The 23,344-nt window shown below is 34.1% G+C and overlaps 1 protein-coding gene across 7 annotated transcripts in view; it reads left to right on the forward strand.

Annotated features, from left to right (window-relative positions):
• LOC115216514 (probable G-protein coupled receptor CG31760) overlaps positions 1 to 23,344 on the forward strand; it is an 895,090-nt gene that overhangs the window by 311,297 nt on the left and 560,449 nt on the right. For 2 of the 7 annotated variants that reach the window (XM_036506717.1, XM_036506719.1), the window contains one exon: positions 6,871 to 6,975. The exons of the other annotated variants lie outside the window; for them this stretch is intronic. The gene's annotated coding sequence lies outside the window, so the exon portion shown is untranslated. The remainder of the gene's footprint in view (positions 1 to 6,870; positions 6,976 to 23,344) is intronic. 7 annotated transcript variants of the gene reach the window in all.

Raw genomic sequence — 23,344 nt, forward strand, 5'->3', positions numbered from 1 at the left:
TCTCTCAAGTCAATATACACCTTACACAAAGCCTAACTCAGAAGTCATATACATCAACAAATATAGCAATCACAAATTGTCTCGTTAAAAATATTGAAACAGGAATTAATTTGCACACTTACAGTGAAGGTGTATTCAAAGAAAACAAAGAAATATATAACATTGTACAACATAAGACTGCATGTAAGGAAAACATTAAATATATTAACCAAAATATAAATAAAACTATAGGTAGAAAAAGCACCAACATAGTTATTGATAATAATTATATGAATAGAAACAACATCTCAGCCTCTAGTAAAAAGAGGTAAGGGAGGTAAGTAGTTCTGGATCTGGCGCAATTAGGTTAGATATAGATCTGTAATGTGAATGGTGTATGGGATATATGGGAGTTAGTAGTATTAATTGAAAGGTTAGTAGTGTTCTGTATTATGTTATCTGTTCATATTGAGTTGTGGAAAATATTTATGTATATATATATATATATATATGTATATTTCACTCACTCATATTACCATATATTAGAATAATTGATTATAAAATGAAGGTAAATATAATCAAAATATTTGAAATAAGTTAATATATCCCACAAATTGGAAAATCAGTCAAATTTATTATTTATTAATACTAATGAAATATTACAAATCTACTTATATTTCGCAAAAAGAAATTTATTTGTATGCGTACAGGCATATATGTTCAAAAGTAATTTATGGGAAATAAATATATGATATGACTCTTCAGTGCATAACTCACCTGTTGTTTTATTTGCAACATTATAATATTCTAGTCCAGTTTAAAATCTATTTTGTTATCTTTAAGCCCCCGTATGCATTTACTCAGTCAAATTGGGTTAATGTTTTTTTCTATCTTTAAAGCTATTTAAGTGGTTAAAGAATTGAGTTTTAAATTTATTAGATGTCGCTCCAATGCACATATATTTATTATTATTAAGTCCATCAATCTCACAGTTACATACAATAATATCTTCATTACAAAGATACTTAAGTTGGCATCCAACAATACAATTCATCTGCTATGCCACCTTAATAGTGAATTCCCTGAACTTATTGGAAGTATTTATCGAGACGATGCCCTTCTTGCTATCAAAAATACTACGCCAAGAAAACTGGACTTATGCAAGAAAAATCTGCAAAGATTTTTTAAAGATAAATGTTTTAGCTATTTCCGTTGAAAAAGATAATTGTTCTGTTAATTTTTTGGATGTCAAGTTTAATCTTGTAACTGGAAAACATGAACCATTTCATAAACCACATGCAAGGTTAAGATACATTAATTATAAAGCAATCATCCTACTGCAATTAAAAATATCTTAATGAGAAATATTGAAAAACGAATATCACGTTATCACCTAATAAGGAGATTTTTAGGAAGCATGCTGATTTCTAGAATGCCGCATCAGAAAAAGCTCGGTATTAGGGTAAAATTAAATATATTAATGATAAACTTCAATTTAGTAAAAATGTTAAATTTAGTAGTAAAATAATAATAATAATAATAATAATAATAATAATAATAATAATAATAATAATAATAACAATAATAATAACAATGGCAATAATTAATTGCTATAATCATTATAGCCATTATCCATATCATTTTAATAATATTAATAACAACAACAACAATAATAATAATAATAATAATTATGCCATTAATAGTAATAATAATGATATTTGGTTTTCTATCGAATGTTGAGCAATTGCTTGGAAAGAGTATGGCGAAGTGGAGGACGGAACTAACAATAGTTTAGGGACAATAGAAACCAGGTGACTTGTCAAATGGTACTTGTTTCTTTAATCTCTGTTTCGCTTATTTCGATTAGAATACATTGTGATATTTGCCTCTAGCTGGTGTCAAAAAAGGAAAAGCATGACTTGGAATGAGTTAGAATGAAGAACAGTTCTGTTACAGGTTGTAATCATACTTACAAAGGGCCATAAATAAGTAGACAATGAACACGCAAATCAAGTACTATGCTTTACACTGATAAATAAAAATACATTAAATAAAGTAATAAAATTAAAAACAGCTGTGTATCAGACGAAAAAACAGGCTTGTTTTATCATTTTATGATCTTTATATAACGTATCCCTGTATCGGTGCAAAACATTGTACACTTATTTTATTTACGCTTCTTTGTACTAGGTGCATAACCTATAAGAGAACTGTTCTTCATTTTATCGTATTCTAACTCATGTTTTCTCTTTATGCGATTAGCTAAGAACAAATACCACAATATATATTCTAATCTAAATAACCAAGACGCAGATTTGACACAGCACCCAACGTGGCACAACTACACCGAATGATGCACCACAAAAATTTTAACAGAATCTTACCCGTAAGAGACCGAGGCACGACGGATAGAAACGATCGTAGTGATAAATAAAAAAATCTCGCGAATTCCATTTTCTTTCTCTTTCTCTCATATTTTATATACATATGTGTGTGTGTGTGTGTATGTGTGTGTGTGTGTAAGTGTGTGTGCCTGCATATGTATATAGATAGATAGATGGACAGATAGATAGATAGATAGATAGATAGATAGATAGATAGATAGATAGATAGATAGATAGGCAGACAGGCAGGCATACAGACATAAAGAGAGATAGACAAATAGATAGATACATACTTATATTTATATTTATTTCTATATACACAAGTATATATGTTAATATGCATCACATCAGCTCAAATATCCTGACATCTTTATATGTATTTGTGTTCCCAATTGCGTAATTCACTACTCTATTAAAAGTATGCTGTAATGTGGGTGATGGAATCCTTGACGCATTAAGTCAAGAAGTTTCAGAGAATTATAATTTTAATGAACTTAATGAATTTACCATTAGTGACAAGGGCATTCATTATTTGAACACTACTTGTAATAATCTGACAGGGGAGAAACAAGCCCAACATTTCAAATGATTTAAATTAAACCACGAATGCAATATCATTGATGGTTGATCATCAGCAGTACAATGGTTTAAAATGATTTAGCTTTCTTGGACCACATGATCAATGCATAGTTACACGGATATTACTATTATTAGATCACTATAGACGAATGTAGAATATGGATGGTAAATGAACATAGAGTGATGTGATAACTTACAGGAATGCTTGCGGGAGATTATTCAGGAACACATGCTAACGTAAGTTTAATGCTAGAAATCGAACAAGCAGGAATGTAATATTAGTCAATAAAATTTGATTAAATTTATTAGCAATGAGAAAAGTCATTAACTAGATGATGAATCCTTGTCAGGATAAGGTATTTGGGGACAGTCCCAGAAATTAATTAGTAAAAATCAGCTGAATAAGAAATGCAGTTAGAGATAATTCTGATCCTTAGCTGCATGATGTCTTCACTGTATATTATAAATATTCCTGTTACATCAGAAACATAAGGAAAGTGGAGATATTAGTACAATTCTTGTCAAGTCAAAATCATCGACGCTGTAACGTAAGATAACGACTCGAAGAAACTTAAATATACACAAATATATATACATAGATAGATAGATAGATTGATAGATAGATAGATATTTTCATATATATATATATATATATATATATATATATTATATATGTATATATTCATATATATATATATATATATATATATATATTATATATATATATATATATATATATATATATTCATATGGTGGCTGTCCCCACGTTATCGAGTATGCCCATTGCACGAAGCTTAATTAATGTTGTTATCGTGCAAATCCTGTGCAAGAAGATTTTTTTAAAGTGAGGAGAGACCGCGCACTGAGTCAAACCCACTCACTAAGCAACAGCAGTCATAATCCGAAAAGAAGAACAAGTCAGCATCATCGGTAACCACAGAGCCGCAGATTTTATATCGGAGTTATCCCAGTTACCTGAGTTACCTTCTCCTAGAAGGATGCCCTAACAAAGGATAGGAGTCCTTCACTCCCAATGGTTTAACCGCGTAATCGAGTATTCAGTCCGATTATTTCTATGTCCCGCGCATAATACAGCCTTAAGACATTTATTGGTTGGCCGTTGACTCTCAAGAGTCCCTCCGCCCTTTGGCGGGTTTTGTTTTTCATCCGGCAGGGTATCCAATAAACACCCTCCTCACCAAGGAAGCTTGGTGGGGTTGCCGGTTTCGTCGCTGACGACCCGACCATGCAACAGATTGTACTGGGTTGCGTGTTACCAGTGGCACTGGAAAATGACCTGACATAATATACATATACATACATACATACATACATACATACATACATACATACATAGGTGTACATATATTCATATATGACACTGGCCAACAAATTCTAACGTTTTTTTCTGCTGGCCTAAATTTGAGACCTGTTTTGGGGTAATTTGTGGTCACTGAGTTTTAAAATGGTAATAGTTTTATTTTTCTATCACCTCTCGCTCCCTCAGTATGGGCTGGCCCATATTGGCCCCACCCGTAGTTCCATGTTTGAAATGTTTGAATTTCTCTGACTCTTTTTGTTATGTATGTGGGTGTTTTACAGCACCAAGTCAAAGAATGAGCGTTAGTGATATTGTGAAAACATCCTATTTGACTTACTTAAAATTGGTGATCAGGGTGAATTGTGAGCACGCATAATATATGTAAGCCCTACGTCAATAATCTACGCTAATGTACAAATACCACAAGGAAACAACAAGCATTTGGCATTCCTATGATATGGTGGGAGCGAAAGAACCATATATGCGATTGCTACTTTTGTCTTACAAAGACTTCTGGTTACAGCAAGAGAACGTGTTAGAAAATAAGTTATCCAAATCTGGAATCGACAATTCATCCAGTGCTTCACTCCGATGTAATACCAGTACCCGATTTCAAAGATCTAACTTCACTGTAAGGTGAACGCGATATATGTGAAGCAGAGGTAAATCATGAACTTGACAGTGATTAGACTTTGTAGAAACATCAACCAAAGAACGTGAAAACTTCAACCAGGCAGAACTTAATGATTTAGTGAGCGACCTAGGACTGTCAAAAGAGTTATCGTGCTGATGGAACATACACATGACGGCAGACTAGGCGGAAAGAGAAGAATTTTTTGCAGAAAGAAACAAACGTGACTCTTTTATCGGAACAAGGAAAACGTCTCTTGGCATTCTTTACAATTGGAAAAGATTTTGTTTACTGTTGTGACGTGGCGAGACTGTTAAACCTGATGGTTGTTGAACAGTATAATCCTAGTGAATGGAGACTCTTCATAGATAGTACAATGAAGAGTCTAAAATGTGTATTGCTCTAGAATGGAAACTTGTTTGATGCGCTTCCTATTGGTCACTCTGTACGCTTAAAAGAGGATTATGATCACAGAAAAGTTGTATTAAATTTACTTAATTATGATGAGCAGAAATGAGTCATATGTGTGGATCTAAAAATGGTCAACTTTTTACTTGGCCAGCAAGGAGGGTACATAAAATATCCGTGTTTCTTGTGTTAATGTGTTAATGGGATAGCCAAGGGAGAAACAAACATTGGGAACAGAGACTCTGGCCAGTTAGGAAAAATTTGGTTGTTGGGAAGAAGAATATCATACATCAGCTACTTGTTGAGCGAAAGAAAATCATCATTCCACCCCTTCATATTAAGCTAGGACTAATGAAGTAATTTTCAACGTTCTTAATGTGGAAGGTAACTTTCAAATTCCTATGTACAACATTTCATGGCCTAAGTTATGATACAATAACGGCTGGTGATTTTAATGGGCCATAAATCAGAAAGTTACCAAGATGCAAGAATTTCTCTAGCTCGATGTCTGACAGAAAAAAGAGCATGGGATTCATTTGTCACTGTTTTGAAAGAATTTTTAGGGAGCGAAAAGGCTGTAAGCTACAAGAATTTGGTGGAGGCATCAGTGGATAGCTTTCATCTTTTAGGCTGCAACATGAGCATAAAGCTTAATTTCCTCAATAACCATCTCGATGAATTTCCTGCTAGTCTCGTAGACATGAGCGATGAGCTTGGTAAACGTTTTCATCAAGCAATCAAGATTACGGAGGAGAGATATCAAGACTGATGGAGCATACACATGACGGCAGACTACTGTTGGAGTATTCAAAGAGACTGTGTAAACATAAAAGACTCTAGACGCTCTCGCAAGCGGAAATCTGTTCCGTGAATATGAAGGCATGTGTATAGTGGTTTCTTTTTTATCCATCATATTAGAAAATTAACATCAGGTATTTAGTAAAAGGTGATGGCATCTTACATTTCATATTCTATTGATATTATAACTTATGATTTGAAGCTATAAGACCTAGTGAACTATCCTGACCAGTTAATTTATTTATACAGTACATCATATGTATGCTATAGAATGTATATCCTGGTATGCTATAGAATGAAAAACGTGATTATTAGGAAACAATGGATGCAATATTTGGAATCAGCATCTCAAAATGAACTACAAGCAATCAGAAAACCGAAGTCAGCATAAAGTTTGTTGACCAGTGTAATATGATATATGCGCTCATACATAATTATATAATATAAATATATGTAAATGTATATGTACGTACGTGTTCGTATATATATATATATATATATATATATATATATATATATATATATATATATATCAATGAAAGATTGATACCTTGCAAGAGAAGAATGAATCTGTCTATTAGAAAGAAAATTGATAAGCTGTCAGTATCTCTGGAGACGTTTAACACTTTAGTAAGCAATATTGTTTTGATGTTTTAAAATATAAAAAAAATGCTCTGTATAGGGAACATGATATTTTTTACTTAATATTTATACACAAATTGTTGTTTCCTAATGAATAATTATAGGAAAGTTTTTTATTATCTATTTAGTCTAGAAATATCTCCTGAAGATTGCTTATGAAGATGTAATGAAAAGATTCTGAAATCAATAACTCTCCAGCGAAAGAATTATTTTTAAAATATTAAAAATCTACGGTAAAATATAATATTTATATCCTTAAATAAATCTACGTATTTTCCTTTTCGCACAAGTAAACAATAAATTAAAATGATATAAAAGACTATGTATTCTGCTTCGTAGACAGAGACGTAAACTATTTTAAAGATTTATACAATACAAGAACGTGACTCGTATTGAAAACTCGACGATTGCATATTCGGTATTCAAAAATGTGATATTTCAAACATAAATTTGCAATTTGTTAGTTTCACATATAAATTATTTATAAATATATCAGCCACATCTTCTAATAATATATTTAATATGCCAAGTAAAATTCTTTTGTAGATAAACTTTCTTCAAAAACGTTCAATTGACACATACTTTTTTCTTAGTTGTGTTGCCTAAATCTCTAACGTTCTATCTTTTTTTTCTATTTGGAGCGAATAAATTGCACAACGACTTCGTGTAAGAAACAATTTCTCTCTTTTTTTTTCTTTTACTTGTTTCAGTCATTTGATTTCGGCCATGCTGGAGCACCGCCTTTAGTCGAGCAAATCGACCCCAACACTTATTCTTTGGAAGCCTAGTACTTATTCTATCGGTTTTTTTGCCGAACCGCTAAGTTACGGGGACGTAAACACACCAGCATCGGTTGTCAAGCGATGTTGGGGGGACACACACAGACAAACATACACACACACATACATATATATATATGCATACATATATATATACATACATATATATATATATATATATATAATATATATATATATATAACAAAGTTGAGTAGTGGGGTATCGCACGAGTGGAATTATATACGAAAGAAGGTTTGAAAATGCAATTTAAAAGATGTTTATTTACTTAACCGGTTTCACTCTTTGGAAAAAGATTGTCAAAAGTAACATAGAATATTATGAATTCAAAAACGTTTTTTACATAATTGCCACATAACATGTATATATACAGTCTTTGGTAACAGGGACATGTTAAGGACATAAAGAAGTACAACAGTGTGATGAGAATATTTGAAAAAATGGGCAGAAAAGAATAAAACAAATATATTATTGGAAGTTTGGTTGCGTTAATTATTGGTTGTTGCAAATTGCCACATTACATGTATATAAACAGTCTTTGGTAACAAGGGCATGCTAAGGACATAAGAAAGTACAACAGTATGATGAGAATCTTTGAAAAAATGGGCAGAAAAGATTAAAATAAATATATTATACATCTCAGGGTCAGTACAGAATATTATGAATTCAAGGCGAGTTTGTTTACTGACCTGTCCGTTTTAGCAGAAATGTTGAATTGAGAAAGATGTACCCGTTTTTTTCTGTTTTTGGCTTTCCTTCAAGCATCAATGATTTTGGGGTTAGGATGAGGTGAATATATGTGTCTCTCTGCGTGTATGTGAATAGATGTGTCTGTGTGTCTGTAGTATTTGGTCAGATGGCGTCTGTTTGTCAAGTGTGTGTGGTTGTCATGGTGTTGTGTGTGCGTGTGTGCGCGCGTGCGCGTGTGCGTGTGTGCGTGCGTGTGTACGCACGCATGAGTGTGGATGGCATTTGACATGGTGCTGCGTGTGTATATATGTGCCTGTATGGAGGTGAGACTGGTGTGAGTGTGCGTGCCCCTGTGTGCGTGCACACACGTATACAAGCGTCTGCGTGTGTGTGGGGGCTGTTTTTGAATGGTTCCAGGGTGGCGAAAATAGATGTGTGTTGTTTAAAGAATTTTTTGGGGTAGGATGGTGTGTGTATATATACACGCATATATACACACACCATCCCAAATCCCAATGTATTAGCAGACCATGAGACATATTTCAATCCGATGTTGCCCAAAATGTAATGTTCCGTGGGCATAATTAGACAGGTATTATTGAAAATCCGAAATATATCAAAAATTTGAGAGTGCGAATGATTTCAAAATATGTTTAAATGTTTTGGAGGTAGAACTTTTATGAAACAGAAACATCCATAATTCACAATACGCGATCGCAGAAGAGCGCAAGCCAGCCATTAATGGTTTGTTTATTTTGGATTCATGGTCAAGTTTTGTGCAAGTTTTTTGCCAAAATAGTGAAAATATTTGATCTTAGGTTCAAAATGTTAATAATAACAATAATGATAATAATAATAATAATAATAATAATAATAATAATAATAATAATAATAATAATAATCATAATAATAATAATAAATGCCTTGATGCAGTACCAGGCAGTGGCTCTCATGGCTTCTGATCTTAACTGATTGGAAGTGATATCATGTACATTGCTTTGTCTTGGTATAAAAAATGGGCTACAGCTAATATACTGCTCAATACCACAGATTTGCTTGTCAGTTGTTTGGCCTTATCCAGTTGAGCATGCCCCTTAGTGGCTGACAATATATGCATCTCTGATCACGAGCAGAAGTAGTTGGGAAGCATCATAGCCATGTGTTGAGAGGGATTCTTTGGGGTTTGAATAATTCACCACTGGAAACATGGGTCTTTCGTTCAACGTCCTTAAACAAGCCTTATTCAGGGACCTTTTGTGCGGGATGGGTTACTTGACCCGAAGAAACCTCTAACTAGGCCCCACCTGCAAGGTTATGTGCTGTTTGTCTTGATATGAGATCACCATGTCGCGCACATATGGTTGTGATGCATGTGGCTGGTGTACCCTTAGACGGGTAATCATGATGGGTATACTGGGCTTCGTATATTTTACCCCAGTGTCATTTTGATGGCATGCACTGCTCTCAATAATAATAATAATAATGATGATGATGATGATGATTAAAGCCCCGATGCAGTACCAAGCAGTGAATGTATGCCCTGATGCAGTACAAGGCAGTGGCTCTATGCCCTGATGCAGTGGCGTTCATTGGTTTTGATCTCAAGTGATCAGATGTGTTACCATGTATATGTTTTGTCTTAGTATAAGAGATGGGCTACAGCAAATATTCTGCTCAATACCACAGATTTGCAGGTCAGTTGTTTGACCTTAACCAGTTAAGTATGTCCCTTAGTGGCTGACGATACTTGCATCTTTGATCACAATTAGAGGTAGTGGGGGAGCATCATGGCCATGTGTTGAGAGTGATTCTTTGGAGTTTGAATAATTCACTTCTGGAAACATAGGTTTTGGTTCATCATCCTTTAAAAAACCTTACTTGGGGACCTTTTGAGTGAGAATATGCTACTCGGCCTGAAGAAAATTCTAACTAGGCCCCACATGCAAGGTCATGCGCTGTTTATCATGAAATGAGATCTGTATGTCACGCACATATTGTTGTGAGGCATGTACCTGGTGTATTCTTATCAGACGGGTAGCAATGATGGTTTTATTGGGCTTCGTATATATGTACCTCAGTGTAAGTTCGATGTCGGGCGCTGCTCTCTCACTCACCCAATAATAATAATTATAATAATAATAGTAATAGTAGTAGTAGTAGTAAAAATAAAAATAAAAATAATAATAATAACAACAACAATATTAGTCGAAGTGGCAGCATATTCTATGATGCACATGAAGACACAGAGAAATATGTTTTAAAAGGAAAACCACAGATGTCTTTTCTAAAATGTGATGTCTTTCTCAGAAGATCGAGGACTCCTGTACCCCGTGTAACAGTTCTGAGACCTAGAATATAAGACGAGGTTTAAGACTGTCCCACGGGCTAAAGGAATCTATATAGCAGCACGAGACCTATGAGGACATGTAGCAGTGGTGCACAGCCTTTCGACCGGGACGTTTTCGCGTTATTTATTTATTTATTTATTTATGTGTGTGCATGTGTGTATGTTTGAGTGTGTGTGTGTGTGTAAGGTCATAAGAGCAAGGGATGTGTAAGCTTCGAGCAGTCTGTGATAGGTATATAAAACAACGTCCAGAAACAATAATAATTTATTGCCGTCGAATGTTGTAAGCTTTTACCATATCGAAGATCAATATGCTGAAAAATAATTGTGTAGATTACTGTTAGCAACTTGAATTGCAATGAATGCGAAAAAAGAATCGAAATTGAGGCACTGGAGCAGGTAAAATTCTAGCTAGATAGATCTCCTAGATAACAGAAACTCTGATGTAATAAGTATTCAGTGTGGGATACTCTGTTAGCTATTCATCAGGCCGAAGTTACATTAATTATATAAAGGTTACCCTGTCGTTAAGGAATTAGAAGTTAACTTGCCTAAGATATAATTTGAAAATTTTTTTCACAAATACCTTAACGACAGTGTATCTCGGGCCTAAGTACCCATCGTTTATTAATTATTACATCAGAGGAGCTGAATTTTACCAGCTGCACCCTCATTTTAGATGTAAATATGTATATGTATGTATTAAGTAACGTTAAATATATATATGTATATATACATATATACATAAATACATACATACACACACACACACACACACACACACATATATATATATATATATATATATATATATATATATATATATATATATATTCGCGATGCTTGACCGCTAAATTTACAATCTTTTTCATTTCCCTGAGCGTCAAACTAATACACCTACTTGTTGTTCATACGCTTGTCATCATCTTTTGTTTTTCTATAAATTGCAACTATATGCATATCTCTCTCTCTCTCTCTTCTCTCTCTCTATCTCTATATATATATATATATATATATATATATAATATATATATAGTTGAAATTTATAGGAAAACAAAAGATTTATAGGAAAACAAGTGTATATATATCAGGTCATCCCATATGTAATGTCCGAATTTTGTGTAAAAAAATAAGTGATCTAATTTTGTATTTTATTAAAATTTAGTCCTGCATATAATTCTCATCATTATCGTGACTTCCTTCCATTGACTATCCAGTTGTTCAATTCCATTGGCGAAAACCTCTTTTGGGTTTGGTAAGAAGATGAACGACAGGTCAGTTTTGATCTTCTTGTAGGTTTTTGAGTAGTAATCTGTCTAAATTATCACGTAAGCTTTAAAATAAATGTGAATCTGAAAGATCGAGGTCTGCGGAATTAGGCGGGCGAGGGATTTGTTTTGTTTTTTTTTCTCATGTAATCTTTGCAGTGTTATAAAACATCACTCCCTTAGGATTCAGCAAAGCAGACCTTTTTTTTTTCCTTCAAAAGAGCATCCAACCGCTCTAATTGTTGATAATAGCTATAAACAGTAACTTTAGATTTCATTAATAGCAACTCAGTGTGGATGACCCCAATGCAGTCTCACCATACAGAAAGAACTTTTTTGCATGGAGTTTCTTTTCGGTTTGTGGTTTAGCCTGTTCTCCCCAACTAAGCCAGTGCCTGCGTTGCTTAACATTTTCATAAAAATCATTTCTAATCACCAGGCAGAGATCTATCCAAAAATTGTGAGATATGTTAGCAAGAGATGAGCAGATCTCCATTCGTAACTTTCGTTTGGTTCAGTCAAACCAAGTGGAAGCCATTTTCTGAGTTTGGACATCTTTTCCAAGCTGTTCAAGATGGCGTTGAATAGTTGAATGGTTTGAATTGAGCTTGATTGCTAATTCTTCAACCGACATTGCATTATCCTTATCAAGCTCTCACAAAAGAAGTTCGTCATCAAATTCAACAAATATCCTGTTCATGGTCTCTCTCTTTAGCTAAAATTAGCATTTTTGGACTTGCAAACCACCTTCTGCAACTTCTTTAGTTCAAGCACTCTTCCACAAAATCTGAATGGATATTTCGGTTTGCTTCTGCCGCACTGCTTCCCTTTATGAACTTATAAAGAATTGAACGTTTCCAAATTCATAGAATACTGTAAACTTTGTTAGAAATTACATATATGATATTTTGGACACTACTTATAGGCTGCAGTGCTAAATATATATATATATATAAATAAGTATATATATATATATATATATATATATATATATATATATATATATATATGTATGTATATGTTTACATATATGTATGTAAATGTGTATATATATACGCATATATATATATATATTATATATATATATATACAAGTCCTAGGCTTAGTTCTACTTTCCAAACACGACGTAAAAGCTTTTATACATACACATATGTGCCTATGCGTGCGTTTGCGTGTAAGTCATGTAGAGTGTTGTAGAAAGAGTGTCGATGTGTATAGTTAGATCCCCCCACCATGATATCAAGCCACAAAATACACGGAGTTTTCCTCATCACTACAGGAAATTAATTTGTAGCAGGGATGGAATTAGTAATCATGCTTAGCTTGAACTGACATACCCAGTGAAAGCCCAATTTATAAGCGGACAGTGAAGGACATATTTGAATCCAGTCACAAAACTAATTTTTACGGGCTTTTGTATACTTAGGTATTGGCGTGTCTATGAATCTTCAGTGAGCTCAATACACTCATGCCTTCATAGGTACAATGACAGAATTAATATAATTTCTATAAAATCTAAGGAAAATGTTGATGAGAATATTTAACGCTTCTTTAGCCAGTTCAGGTCACATGGGTACTTAAATTAACTGTCGATATTATTTTCATTATATGTTAAGCTTGACAAAATGTTGGCGTCTGTAAGTCAGCGTTGTGGCGTATGACATTTCAATGACAACATTTACCATATAGAAGAATAACTAATTTTAGAGTTCATTTATGAATACAAGACGAGAATGTACTTACAAAAGCGTTCGATCGTCAAAACATCTGCAACCGAATTTTAGAAATATATGGGAAGTTTAAGGTAAATCATTGGCATCAGATTTAATATAAAGCAGGCAATGTTTGTTTTAAAACATAACATCAGGAGAAACCGAATTGTCGTTTGGGTTTATAAGAAAATATCTTAACATTATTGAACTAAAGGCGGCGAGCAGGCAGAATCGTTAGCACGCCTGGCAATTCGCCTGTCTTTACTATTTGAATTCAAGTTCTGTCAAGTTCGACATTAACTTTCACATTTCAGTGTCGATAAAATAAGTGCCAGCTGAACAATGGGGCCGATATAATCGACTTATATCCTTTTATGAAAGTGCTGACCATGTGTTAAAGTTCGAAATCATTATTATCGAAGAACGAGTTCTACTTGAACTCACGTAACATCCGCAGTACATATTTGTATAAATTGAAAAGGTTATGTAACATCCATCAAGTAGATCCATCATTTAAAATCCGCAGAGTTTATAAGTTTCCAAGTTGATCATTCTGGATGTGTTTTTCTGTAGTTCTTTGTTGCGTTGGAAGCTATTTTAAGCCACTATACATGATTTTGTGAATAAAAATAAGAATTTTGAATACTTTTTACAATTAAGTTTATTTTTACGAAGATATTCTGAAGTCTTTTTTTTCTACTCAATTTTTTATCTGCCTCTTGCCTTTTCGTGACATTGTAGTATTTGTCGGCTTGAAGGATATGCCGAGAATGTCTCAGTTTACAAGATTACATTACACCGCTATTTATTCTGTATTTTTTATACCCATTGTCTTTGTTCGTAACTAATGAGTCAAATGTTTGCGGAACAATTTTATAAGACACTCATTTGATATATACATACACACACACATATATATATATATATATATATATATATATATATATATAATATATATATATATATAGTGTGTGTGTGTGTGTGTATGTATATATATATGTATATATATATATATATATATATATATATATATGTGTGTGTGTGTGTGTGTATATATGTATATATATATATATATATATATTATATATATATATATATTATATATATATATATATATATATATATATATATATATATTCAAATTGGTATTAACTTCTACACCCAATAGAATGCTCCCATTTTCGATTTACGCTTGTTCGATATTTGATGTACTAAAAAAATATATGGCATGTGAAGTGATACACTAATTTCAATATCGAATATACTCCATTGTCTTCCCTGTTTATTCAGAATTATACACACACACATACAAACACAAGCACAAACACACACGCACACATACACATGCACACACACTTATGTTTAATTAATTTCATAGTACCTCCTGCCGAATCATTCTTAGAACATTCTGGGAGCGGACAGATGATGAATGCACTCCAGTTTAGATTGTTTAGATTGCTGTCTGCGGTCATGCCATGACGTTCATTTATGACTTGTTCTTAATATTTCAACAAATTCACAAAATAGAATGGCAATATCCTTGTTTGAACATGTTGTCATTAACTGAACTTATGGAAAAATAAATTTAACGAGAGACCTAAGTTGATATTTAGACAGACCGTTGCTGCATATTGCTTTCCTTCTGAGTGTTGAAATATTAAAATGAAAAGTGTCTGATAATTAACTTGAGAATATAAGATAGCAACGAAGCTCTGTTTGGATAGCTAATGTTTTTTAAAAGTATGAAATAAGAGCCAATACATATCTCACCCCAAGGATCATTGATAAAATCTATTTATCGCAGAGCAAATGATATACTGGACCAGTTTATTGAGAAGAGAGTACGTGGGTACTTGGCACGAAAAACACAAACCATAGAAAGTATTGATCATGTCAAAAGCTTGGTAGCGACTACCGACATGTTTATGACACCTAGCATCGAATGATACCTGCATGCACATCAAAAAAGAGACATTCCCACCAAGTACACCAAGTTCCTACCACAAAAAATATTGACAAACAAAAAATATATGCTGTACATCTGAAGATATCAACCACACTCGCAGTCTGCCATGTCTTTCCAAAGTTGCTTAGTCAAATCCTCGGCCATGGCTTCACAGTGCCGTATAACCGTACTTCCTGATAGCTGAAGAGCTTTGATTGAATATAGTATTTCTGGTTTGTTTTTAAAGTCTCGGAATAAAGTGTCTGCCACTTTTACCATCTCTCCTTCTTGGAAGGATTTATTGTTCTTAACGATAAAGGGGCTCACCTGGAACGATGCTTCGGTAACTGCCTTTGCTTTTGAAGTTAGCTGTGTGAAAAATGACTACTGTCCGAACAACTGGCGTTTTAGTTCCTTCTCCTTTCTCTTTCTCAGCTTTTCGGAGGGGATTCAGTGTCATTGTTTTTATGATCACTCCGAAAATGCCGATCCACATTTCCCTTCTTCGGAATAGCAGATGAGGCAAACGCACTTCAAATATAACATTGTGAAAACAATTCCTCCTCGAACTCCGTATGGAAGTGGTAGGATTTTGGTTCTTACTTGGTCCAGCTCCCCCACTCATTTTTATATACTTTTTTTAAGTTTAGAAGAAATACACTGACGGCTAAATAGGTCAGATGTAAGATTGGCTGACCTGTATGTCAATGAAGTGTCAAATTTCATAGTGTATATGGCACCCCTGAGCTAGGTGTTAAATAACAATTTCTTTGAATAAAATAGTAAAATTGAGTTTATCATTTAATCATTTAATGAGTAAATTATTTAATTGTTCAATTTATAGTTTTGGTTCCCATTTCTAATTTATGTGTGTGTGTGCGTGTTAGTATGTTAGTGTGTGTGAAAGAGAGTGTGTGTACGCGCGAGTGTGTATACTTTTATGCTTATATGTCTAAATCAATAAATGCACACATGTATACACACACATACATATGTATATGTACATATATACATACATATATATATATATATATATAATATTATATATATATATGTATATATATATGCATATATACATACGTATACATGTAAGTATGTAAGTACATGTATGAATATATGCATATATACACGTATTGTTTATATTATTATATGATTGAACGCTACCCATCCTTTTCCAAGTAAGTTTTATCTCTCTCTGTATATATACAATTGCAGCGTGGAAGTTGTTTATAAGCACACAAAAAACCGTGATGCTAACTTCAGCATTTAAATCTAATTTGTGCCAAAATATCTTCGAGTTTTATATATGAATGTTACTCTATCGAAGGTTGTATATATGTAAGTTCCTCTCACCACCGTCTAACGTGGAATGGATACGTCATAGATACATACATGCAAATATAAGCCTACCTATGCATATGTACAAGCACACACAATCATATAAACATGTATACACATACATATATGCGTATAATCGTAAAGTATACACCTAGATATGCTTATCCATCTACACATATATGTCATTATTTTCACTGACAACGGTTAAATTCAAATACCTATATTATGTACATATTTACATATGTACATAATATATACATATATATATATATATATATATATATATATATATACACACACATACCCATATATGCATGTATACACACACTCATACACACACATACTCACATACACATACAGATAAACGTACACACACATGCATACGCACGCTAAAATACATATACATATACACATAGGCACATATTAATCTACGTACACTCATACGACTGTATATATAATTATATATGTATTTCAGCATCATGCATCTTAATGTGTATGTATAGATTTCTACATGTTAATGAGAGAAAGGGGTGATTATAGATGGGTACTCCCGAGTGAAAGCCGGGTGTCACCCCATTCGGATTTACGGTTGAGGGTGGGTTTTTATCCTTGTATATAGACAACTTCGGTGACTTGTCTCAGCATTGCATCAGTGGGCTGTGTAGATAGGATGTGTAACCTAAGACCCCTTAAGGAACTATTGTGGAAGTTTACAGCATGCTGATAGAAGATGAAGCTTGCATGCTTGTTTGTTTTTTTTCCAATACAGTTGTCTAGTTGTTCTTTGAACCTATTATTAATGCTCCAAGAAGTCTCACTAATACAGGACTCCGGGATTATCGCGCAAGTCACTTCCTGGCACTTAATCTGGCATACAGTCCTTTTCTTTTTGCAGTTAGCATGTGGGTTTGTAGAACAAACTACACAATTATTCCGGCACGTGGTTTTGTCAAATGGGTACGACTTACTTAATACAAAATAATTATTTTCATAAATTCTTTGAATAATCGCTACTGTAAAAGTGTAACGATGAAAACATTACTGAATAAAAAACGAAAATATGAGAAACCTGGAGGTTACAGGAAAGGGGAAAGTGATGTTGGGATTCTGAGAACTAAATTAGATACTTTAACCACACGGGCGAAAGAGTAAGACTGTTTTTATTCATTTGGTATGTAAGCATGCATGTAACATATACTATTGGACTGAGAAATTCTCGGCATTCTTGATACACATTTCCCATTAATTGCTATTATTCATGGCATTTTAAGCCTTTTCATAGTGCTTCCAGAAAACGGTTGATGTAGTTAGTTCTTTTTGTTGGTCAACATCTTCCCGGTGTATCATGGGAATATTGTCTCAGAAGAACTTCATTTACTAGCTCCTCCTTATTATGTCAACCGTGACCAATATATTTCAACCTGTACTTTCCTATTCTCTATGTCCACTGTTGTTCTTCGTTAGTCATATGTTGACACCATGAGAGATTTAGAACAGCTCAGAACATTATGGACAATCTGTCATTTAGAGATATTCATGTTTATGGGAGCTGTAAAGGTCCATGTTATCAAACCATAAAACACAATTGATTAAGCTGAGACTTTGAAGAAGTGTATTTCAATTTTACTCTAATACTAGGTTTCTACATCTTATCCAAGCATTTACGTTCTCTACATTCATTTCAAATCCTAATTTCCACAGCACTTTTCGACCTGTAGTCCTGTACATTTTTTATTTCGTCTCTATTGAGAGAGAACAAGCTTTTAGTTCAATCTTGGTTGTAAAACATATATTCTGAACAGCCTGTGAATGCGATAATGACGATATATCAGAATATATCGGGGAAACTTAATTCTTTAATGTCACTCTTGATGTGCTTCAAAGCTATACAGTCGTATCGAACCGTTTCACCATATTCCTCTATCATGTACTAAGAAAACCATTCAAGTAAAAATCTAACCCAAGTGTGAATCTTTCAGAGAAAAAAGTAATAGTTATGCTAAGAAAGAAAATTGCAGTTATCCATCTTGCAATAATCAATGATGCCCGTATCATCATATAATGAAATTGGACTATATGTCAAAGCTGCTATGATATTCATATACGTGAGTGTGTGGGCTGTGAGTGTGTGCATATATGCACACACCACACACACATACCTATACATATATATGCTTATTATTATTATTATTATTATTATTATTATTATATTATTATTATTATATTATTATTATTATATTATTATTATTATTATTATTATTATTATTATTATTATTATTATTACTAACTAGACTCGTGAACGGAAAATATAAAAATGTAAGCATCTGTAAATTGTGTGTTGATGCCATATGAAATGTTTCTATATTGTAACAGTTGAAGGCGGCGAGGTAGCAGAAACGTTAGCACGCCGGGCGAGAATGCGTAGCCGTATTTCGTCTCCCGTTATGTTCTGAGTTCAAATTGCGCCGAAGTCGACTTTGCCTTTCATCCTTTCGGGGTCGATTAAAAAAGTACCAGTTACGCACTTATCTGTCCTTCTTTGTCCTCTCTTTGTTTAGCCCCTTGTGGGTAGTAAAGAAATAGGTATTTCGTCTGTCTTTACGTTCAGAGTTCAAATTGCGCCAAGGTCGACTTCACCTTTCATCTTTTGCGGTCGGTAAATTAACTACCAGTTCCGTACTGGTGTTGATCGGCTGCCCCCACCCAAGTTTCAGGACTTGTGCCTATAGTAGAAAAGTACATTGCGACAGTTATAGAATAACGAATGAAATGTAAAACCGATAACTATATAATCCAACCTAAATATCTCGGTTACTCAAGCGTAAACGGAACTAACTATTTAGCCTTAAAGAACATCGTACATATTCAGAGAACCCTCTTGGTTTATTGGTACAGAAGGTTTTTATCGTACTCTTTTACTTGTTTCAGTCATTTGACGATGGCCATGCTGGAGCACGACCCTTTAGTCACGACCCTTTAGTCGACGAAATTGAGGCCCGGACATATTCCCTGTAAGCCTGGTTCTTATTCTTTCAGTCTCTTCTGCTGAACAGCTAAGTTACAGGGAGGCAAACACGCCAACATTGGTTGTCAAGCAATGGTGGTGGGGGAGGACAAATACTGGCACAATTCACACATATAAATATATACATATATACATACATATATAAATATATAAGAAACAGGAAATGTTATATATATATATACATGCATATATGGGTACAGGACTTCACCAATGATTCAAACAACATGAAATACGTAAACAACGAGAAAAATGGAGAACAGCAGAAGTAAACACAGGGAAAGGACCCTTCATCAGTCTATTTACTCTTCATTTCGAGCATTCAAACACAATATGAGTCTTCAAAGACAGTTGGTCCCATGAATTCTAAAATAAAATTTAGGATTTATAGAGGGTCAATTTTGGGAAAAAGAACATGACAGTGGAGACATACAAGGAAACTGAACAAAATCAAACATGGAGAGTCGTTAGACCAGAACAAGAGGAAAATAGTGAACACTGTGAGAAGTGTCTTTTCTTTTAGAGAAGAGAAAAGATAGAAGAGAGACGAAAACATCTTTTGAACGTCTGTGCAAGAATATATAAATGGTCAAGTGAGGTAAAAAAGATGGGCGATGGTCACGTGTGAGCAACGAGAGAGAGAGAGAGAGAGAGAGCAAAAAAAATAAAAGTGGAGGAGTGAGACAGATAGAAAATGGTGAAAGCCGGAGGGGGAAAAGGGAATTAGAGAAGAATGGTGCAAGAAAAAGTATACAAAAGAGAGTCGCATCAAAAAGATGAAGATAAACTTATTGGAAATGGATGCTTGGCGTTCAATTGAATAATAAATAGTAAATCATATATAGTCTATACATACACACACACACACACACACATACATATATATCTCTTATTATAAAAGGCAGATTTTATCTGCCTCCCTTTGGGAGTTATACAAATCTACAATATAGGATTTCTTCAATTACAATTTACCTAGCAGTTTTAAGAGTACAATGCATCGCGTCATGCCAGGTCCAGTTTTTAAAATTTAAACTCCAATTAAGCAAAATTTACAGAAAACTCACATTCTGGTGTGTGTGTCAAATGCTTTTCTTAGTCTGGTTTACACCACACGCAAACGCACACAGACAGTGGGCAACGAATAAAATGAAAGTAAATGTAATATTTGTTTCTGTCTATCACGCTGATAGATACATGAGTAAAATGTATGGGAAGCTAACAGATAACAGTGAGTGAAAATGTTCTTGGAAGAGAGTAAATTAGCGACAGTGATTTGAGGAAGACTAAACTGAAACTATCAAACAGTGTTTATGTATAAACAGCCGACACTTATATAAACCCTTTCGTTACCAAACCGCCCGAATTTACCTATTCATATTTAAATGAGAATATCAGAGTAAATCTCTTTAGTACATTCGTGAAAACACGTATTATACTTCGTAAACACTTCAAATACAGTTTTGTACAAAAATCGAAGTGTAATTTTAATTCCGTGAATTATGGGAGATTTTTTTCCGAAATTTGTTCCTATTGTGTTTTCAAAATTTGTAATTCTGACAAAAAATGGATACGAATTTCATTATATCAAGCAGCGAGTCAGAATTCGAAGGATTTTCTACTGAAGACCTTCATAAATCTAACTCTATGACTGAAAAAAAAAGCATCTTTATATAGAGTGAAGTTTTGTGTCTGTCCCCTTCGATTTACATTCGTAATTACTCCCACATTTTGCGGTGCAGTTTAACCAAAAGCGGGTATCTTATAGTCGTGATTCATATCGAGCCCTTCTGGGTATTAGCGCGCGTCTACGATGAGTCTACGATTTTAAAAAATTTACCATCATATTTTTCCATTTTAATGCATTTTTTTCGCTTTTATATAAGGGAAGTAACTCTCTAAAAATATCTACGATGTGTCAACGATTTAAAAAAAAATTACCTTAATTTTTTTTCAATTTTTAATGCATTTTTTTTGCTATTTTTTGGCTATAACTCTCTAAAAATGCTTATATAGTTATTTCCCTTACAACCCGAGCAACGCCGGGCGATACTGCTAGTATATATATATTATATATATATATACATATATATAGATAGATAGATATATATACATGCATATGTGAGTACAGGACGTCACCAACGGTTCAAACAATATGAAATACGTAAACAAATGTGTTAAATATGTGAACAACGAGAAAAAATGGAGAACAAGACAAATAAACACAGAGAAAGGACTCTTCATCAGTTGTCAGCTATCTATATATGTATATGTATATATATGATGGGCTTGGAGGTGGTGGTCATGTTGGTTGGTGCTATTTTGTGGTTTGCTGGTTGCGGAGAGAGATCCATCTCTCTTTCTCATATTTTCCAAGTACAGCTGCCTTTGCTCTTGGCACATGTTTTCTCGGTTCTGTTGATTTATATCTCTCTTATTTTGAAAATGCACCTCTTTTTGGTCCTGGCTCATTTGTTCTATCCTTTTTTCATTTCTTTCTCTCTTATGCTATAGGATACGCTCCCTCTCCTCTTAGCTTATTCCGTTTCTTTTCTGTCTCATCCTCGCGCAATTTTGATTCCTTATTTGATTCCCGCTGTTCCTCGCGCAACTGTCCTCTCCTTCCCTGCTGACGCTTTCGTGCTGTGTTCCCCATGCGATTATCCCTAATTTTAAAAGTCCTAACCAAAACAGTTATATTCTAACTTAGCAAAATATGTAGAAAGAGAAAGTTGCGTTTTTCCACCTCGTGACATTCATTATCGCACACACACACACACACACATACATACATTCACATATGTATGTCAATCTGCAGAGGAATTGGAAAGAGTTGGATGAGTCTAATAGTGATTACAAAAGTACGACTACTCGGAAAACTCAGCTCGCTTTGATAAGAAAAGAACTCGTGGATTTGTTGGTGAGATCCAGGTCATGATCGTCAACAATCTTTCCAAGTCACTCAGGTCCATCGCCAGGAACATGGGAGAGCCTGAATTCCTTATCATGCAGGTAGTGCATGAAGACATTCGGTATTCCTCATGAGAAAGGGCCAATTTTATGCCAAGCCATCAAGGCTAAGAGGAAAGTCCGCACTACGAAGCTTTTGAACCAACTCAAACACCCCCTCCTTCGAACATGATTTGGTTTTTCTCAGACGAGAAAAAATTCTGCGAGGATCAGATGGTGAACACACAGAACAACCGTTGGCTTGCCGTATCCCCAAAGCATGTACCGAGAGTGATAATAAACAAACATCCTGTCAACATCATGGTGTTTGGAATGATAACTAGTGATGGCCCTATGCCTCCATTCATCTTCCCACCCACCTCAGACTAAACACGGAGGTCTACATCAAATGCCTGGAGGAGATAGTGCTGCCCTGGGTCAAGAAGGTTGCTGCTGGAAGACCCTATGTGTGGTAGCAGGAATCTGCACCATCCCACACAAACAGGATTACTCAGGCATGGTTGTCAGACAATTTCT

This window comes from Octopus sinensis, linkage group LG10, assembly GCF_006345805.1.
Source record: "Octopus sinensis linkage group LG10, ASM634580v1, whole genome shotgun sequence".
Classification (NCBI taxonomy): domain Eukaryota; kingdom Metazoa; phylum Mollusca; class Cephalopoda; order Octopoda; family Octopodidae; genus Octopus; species Octopus sinensis.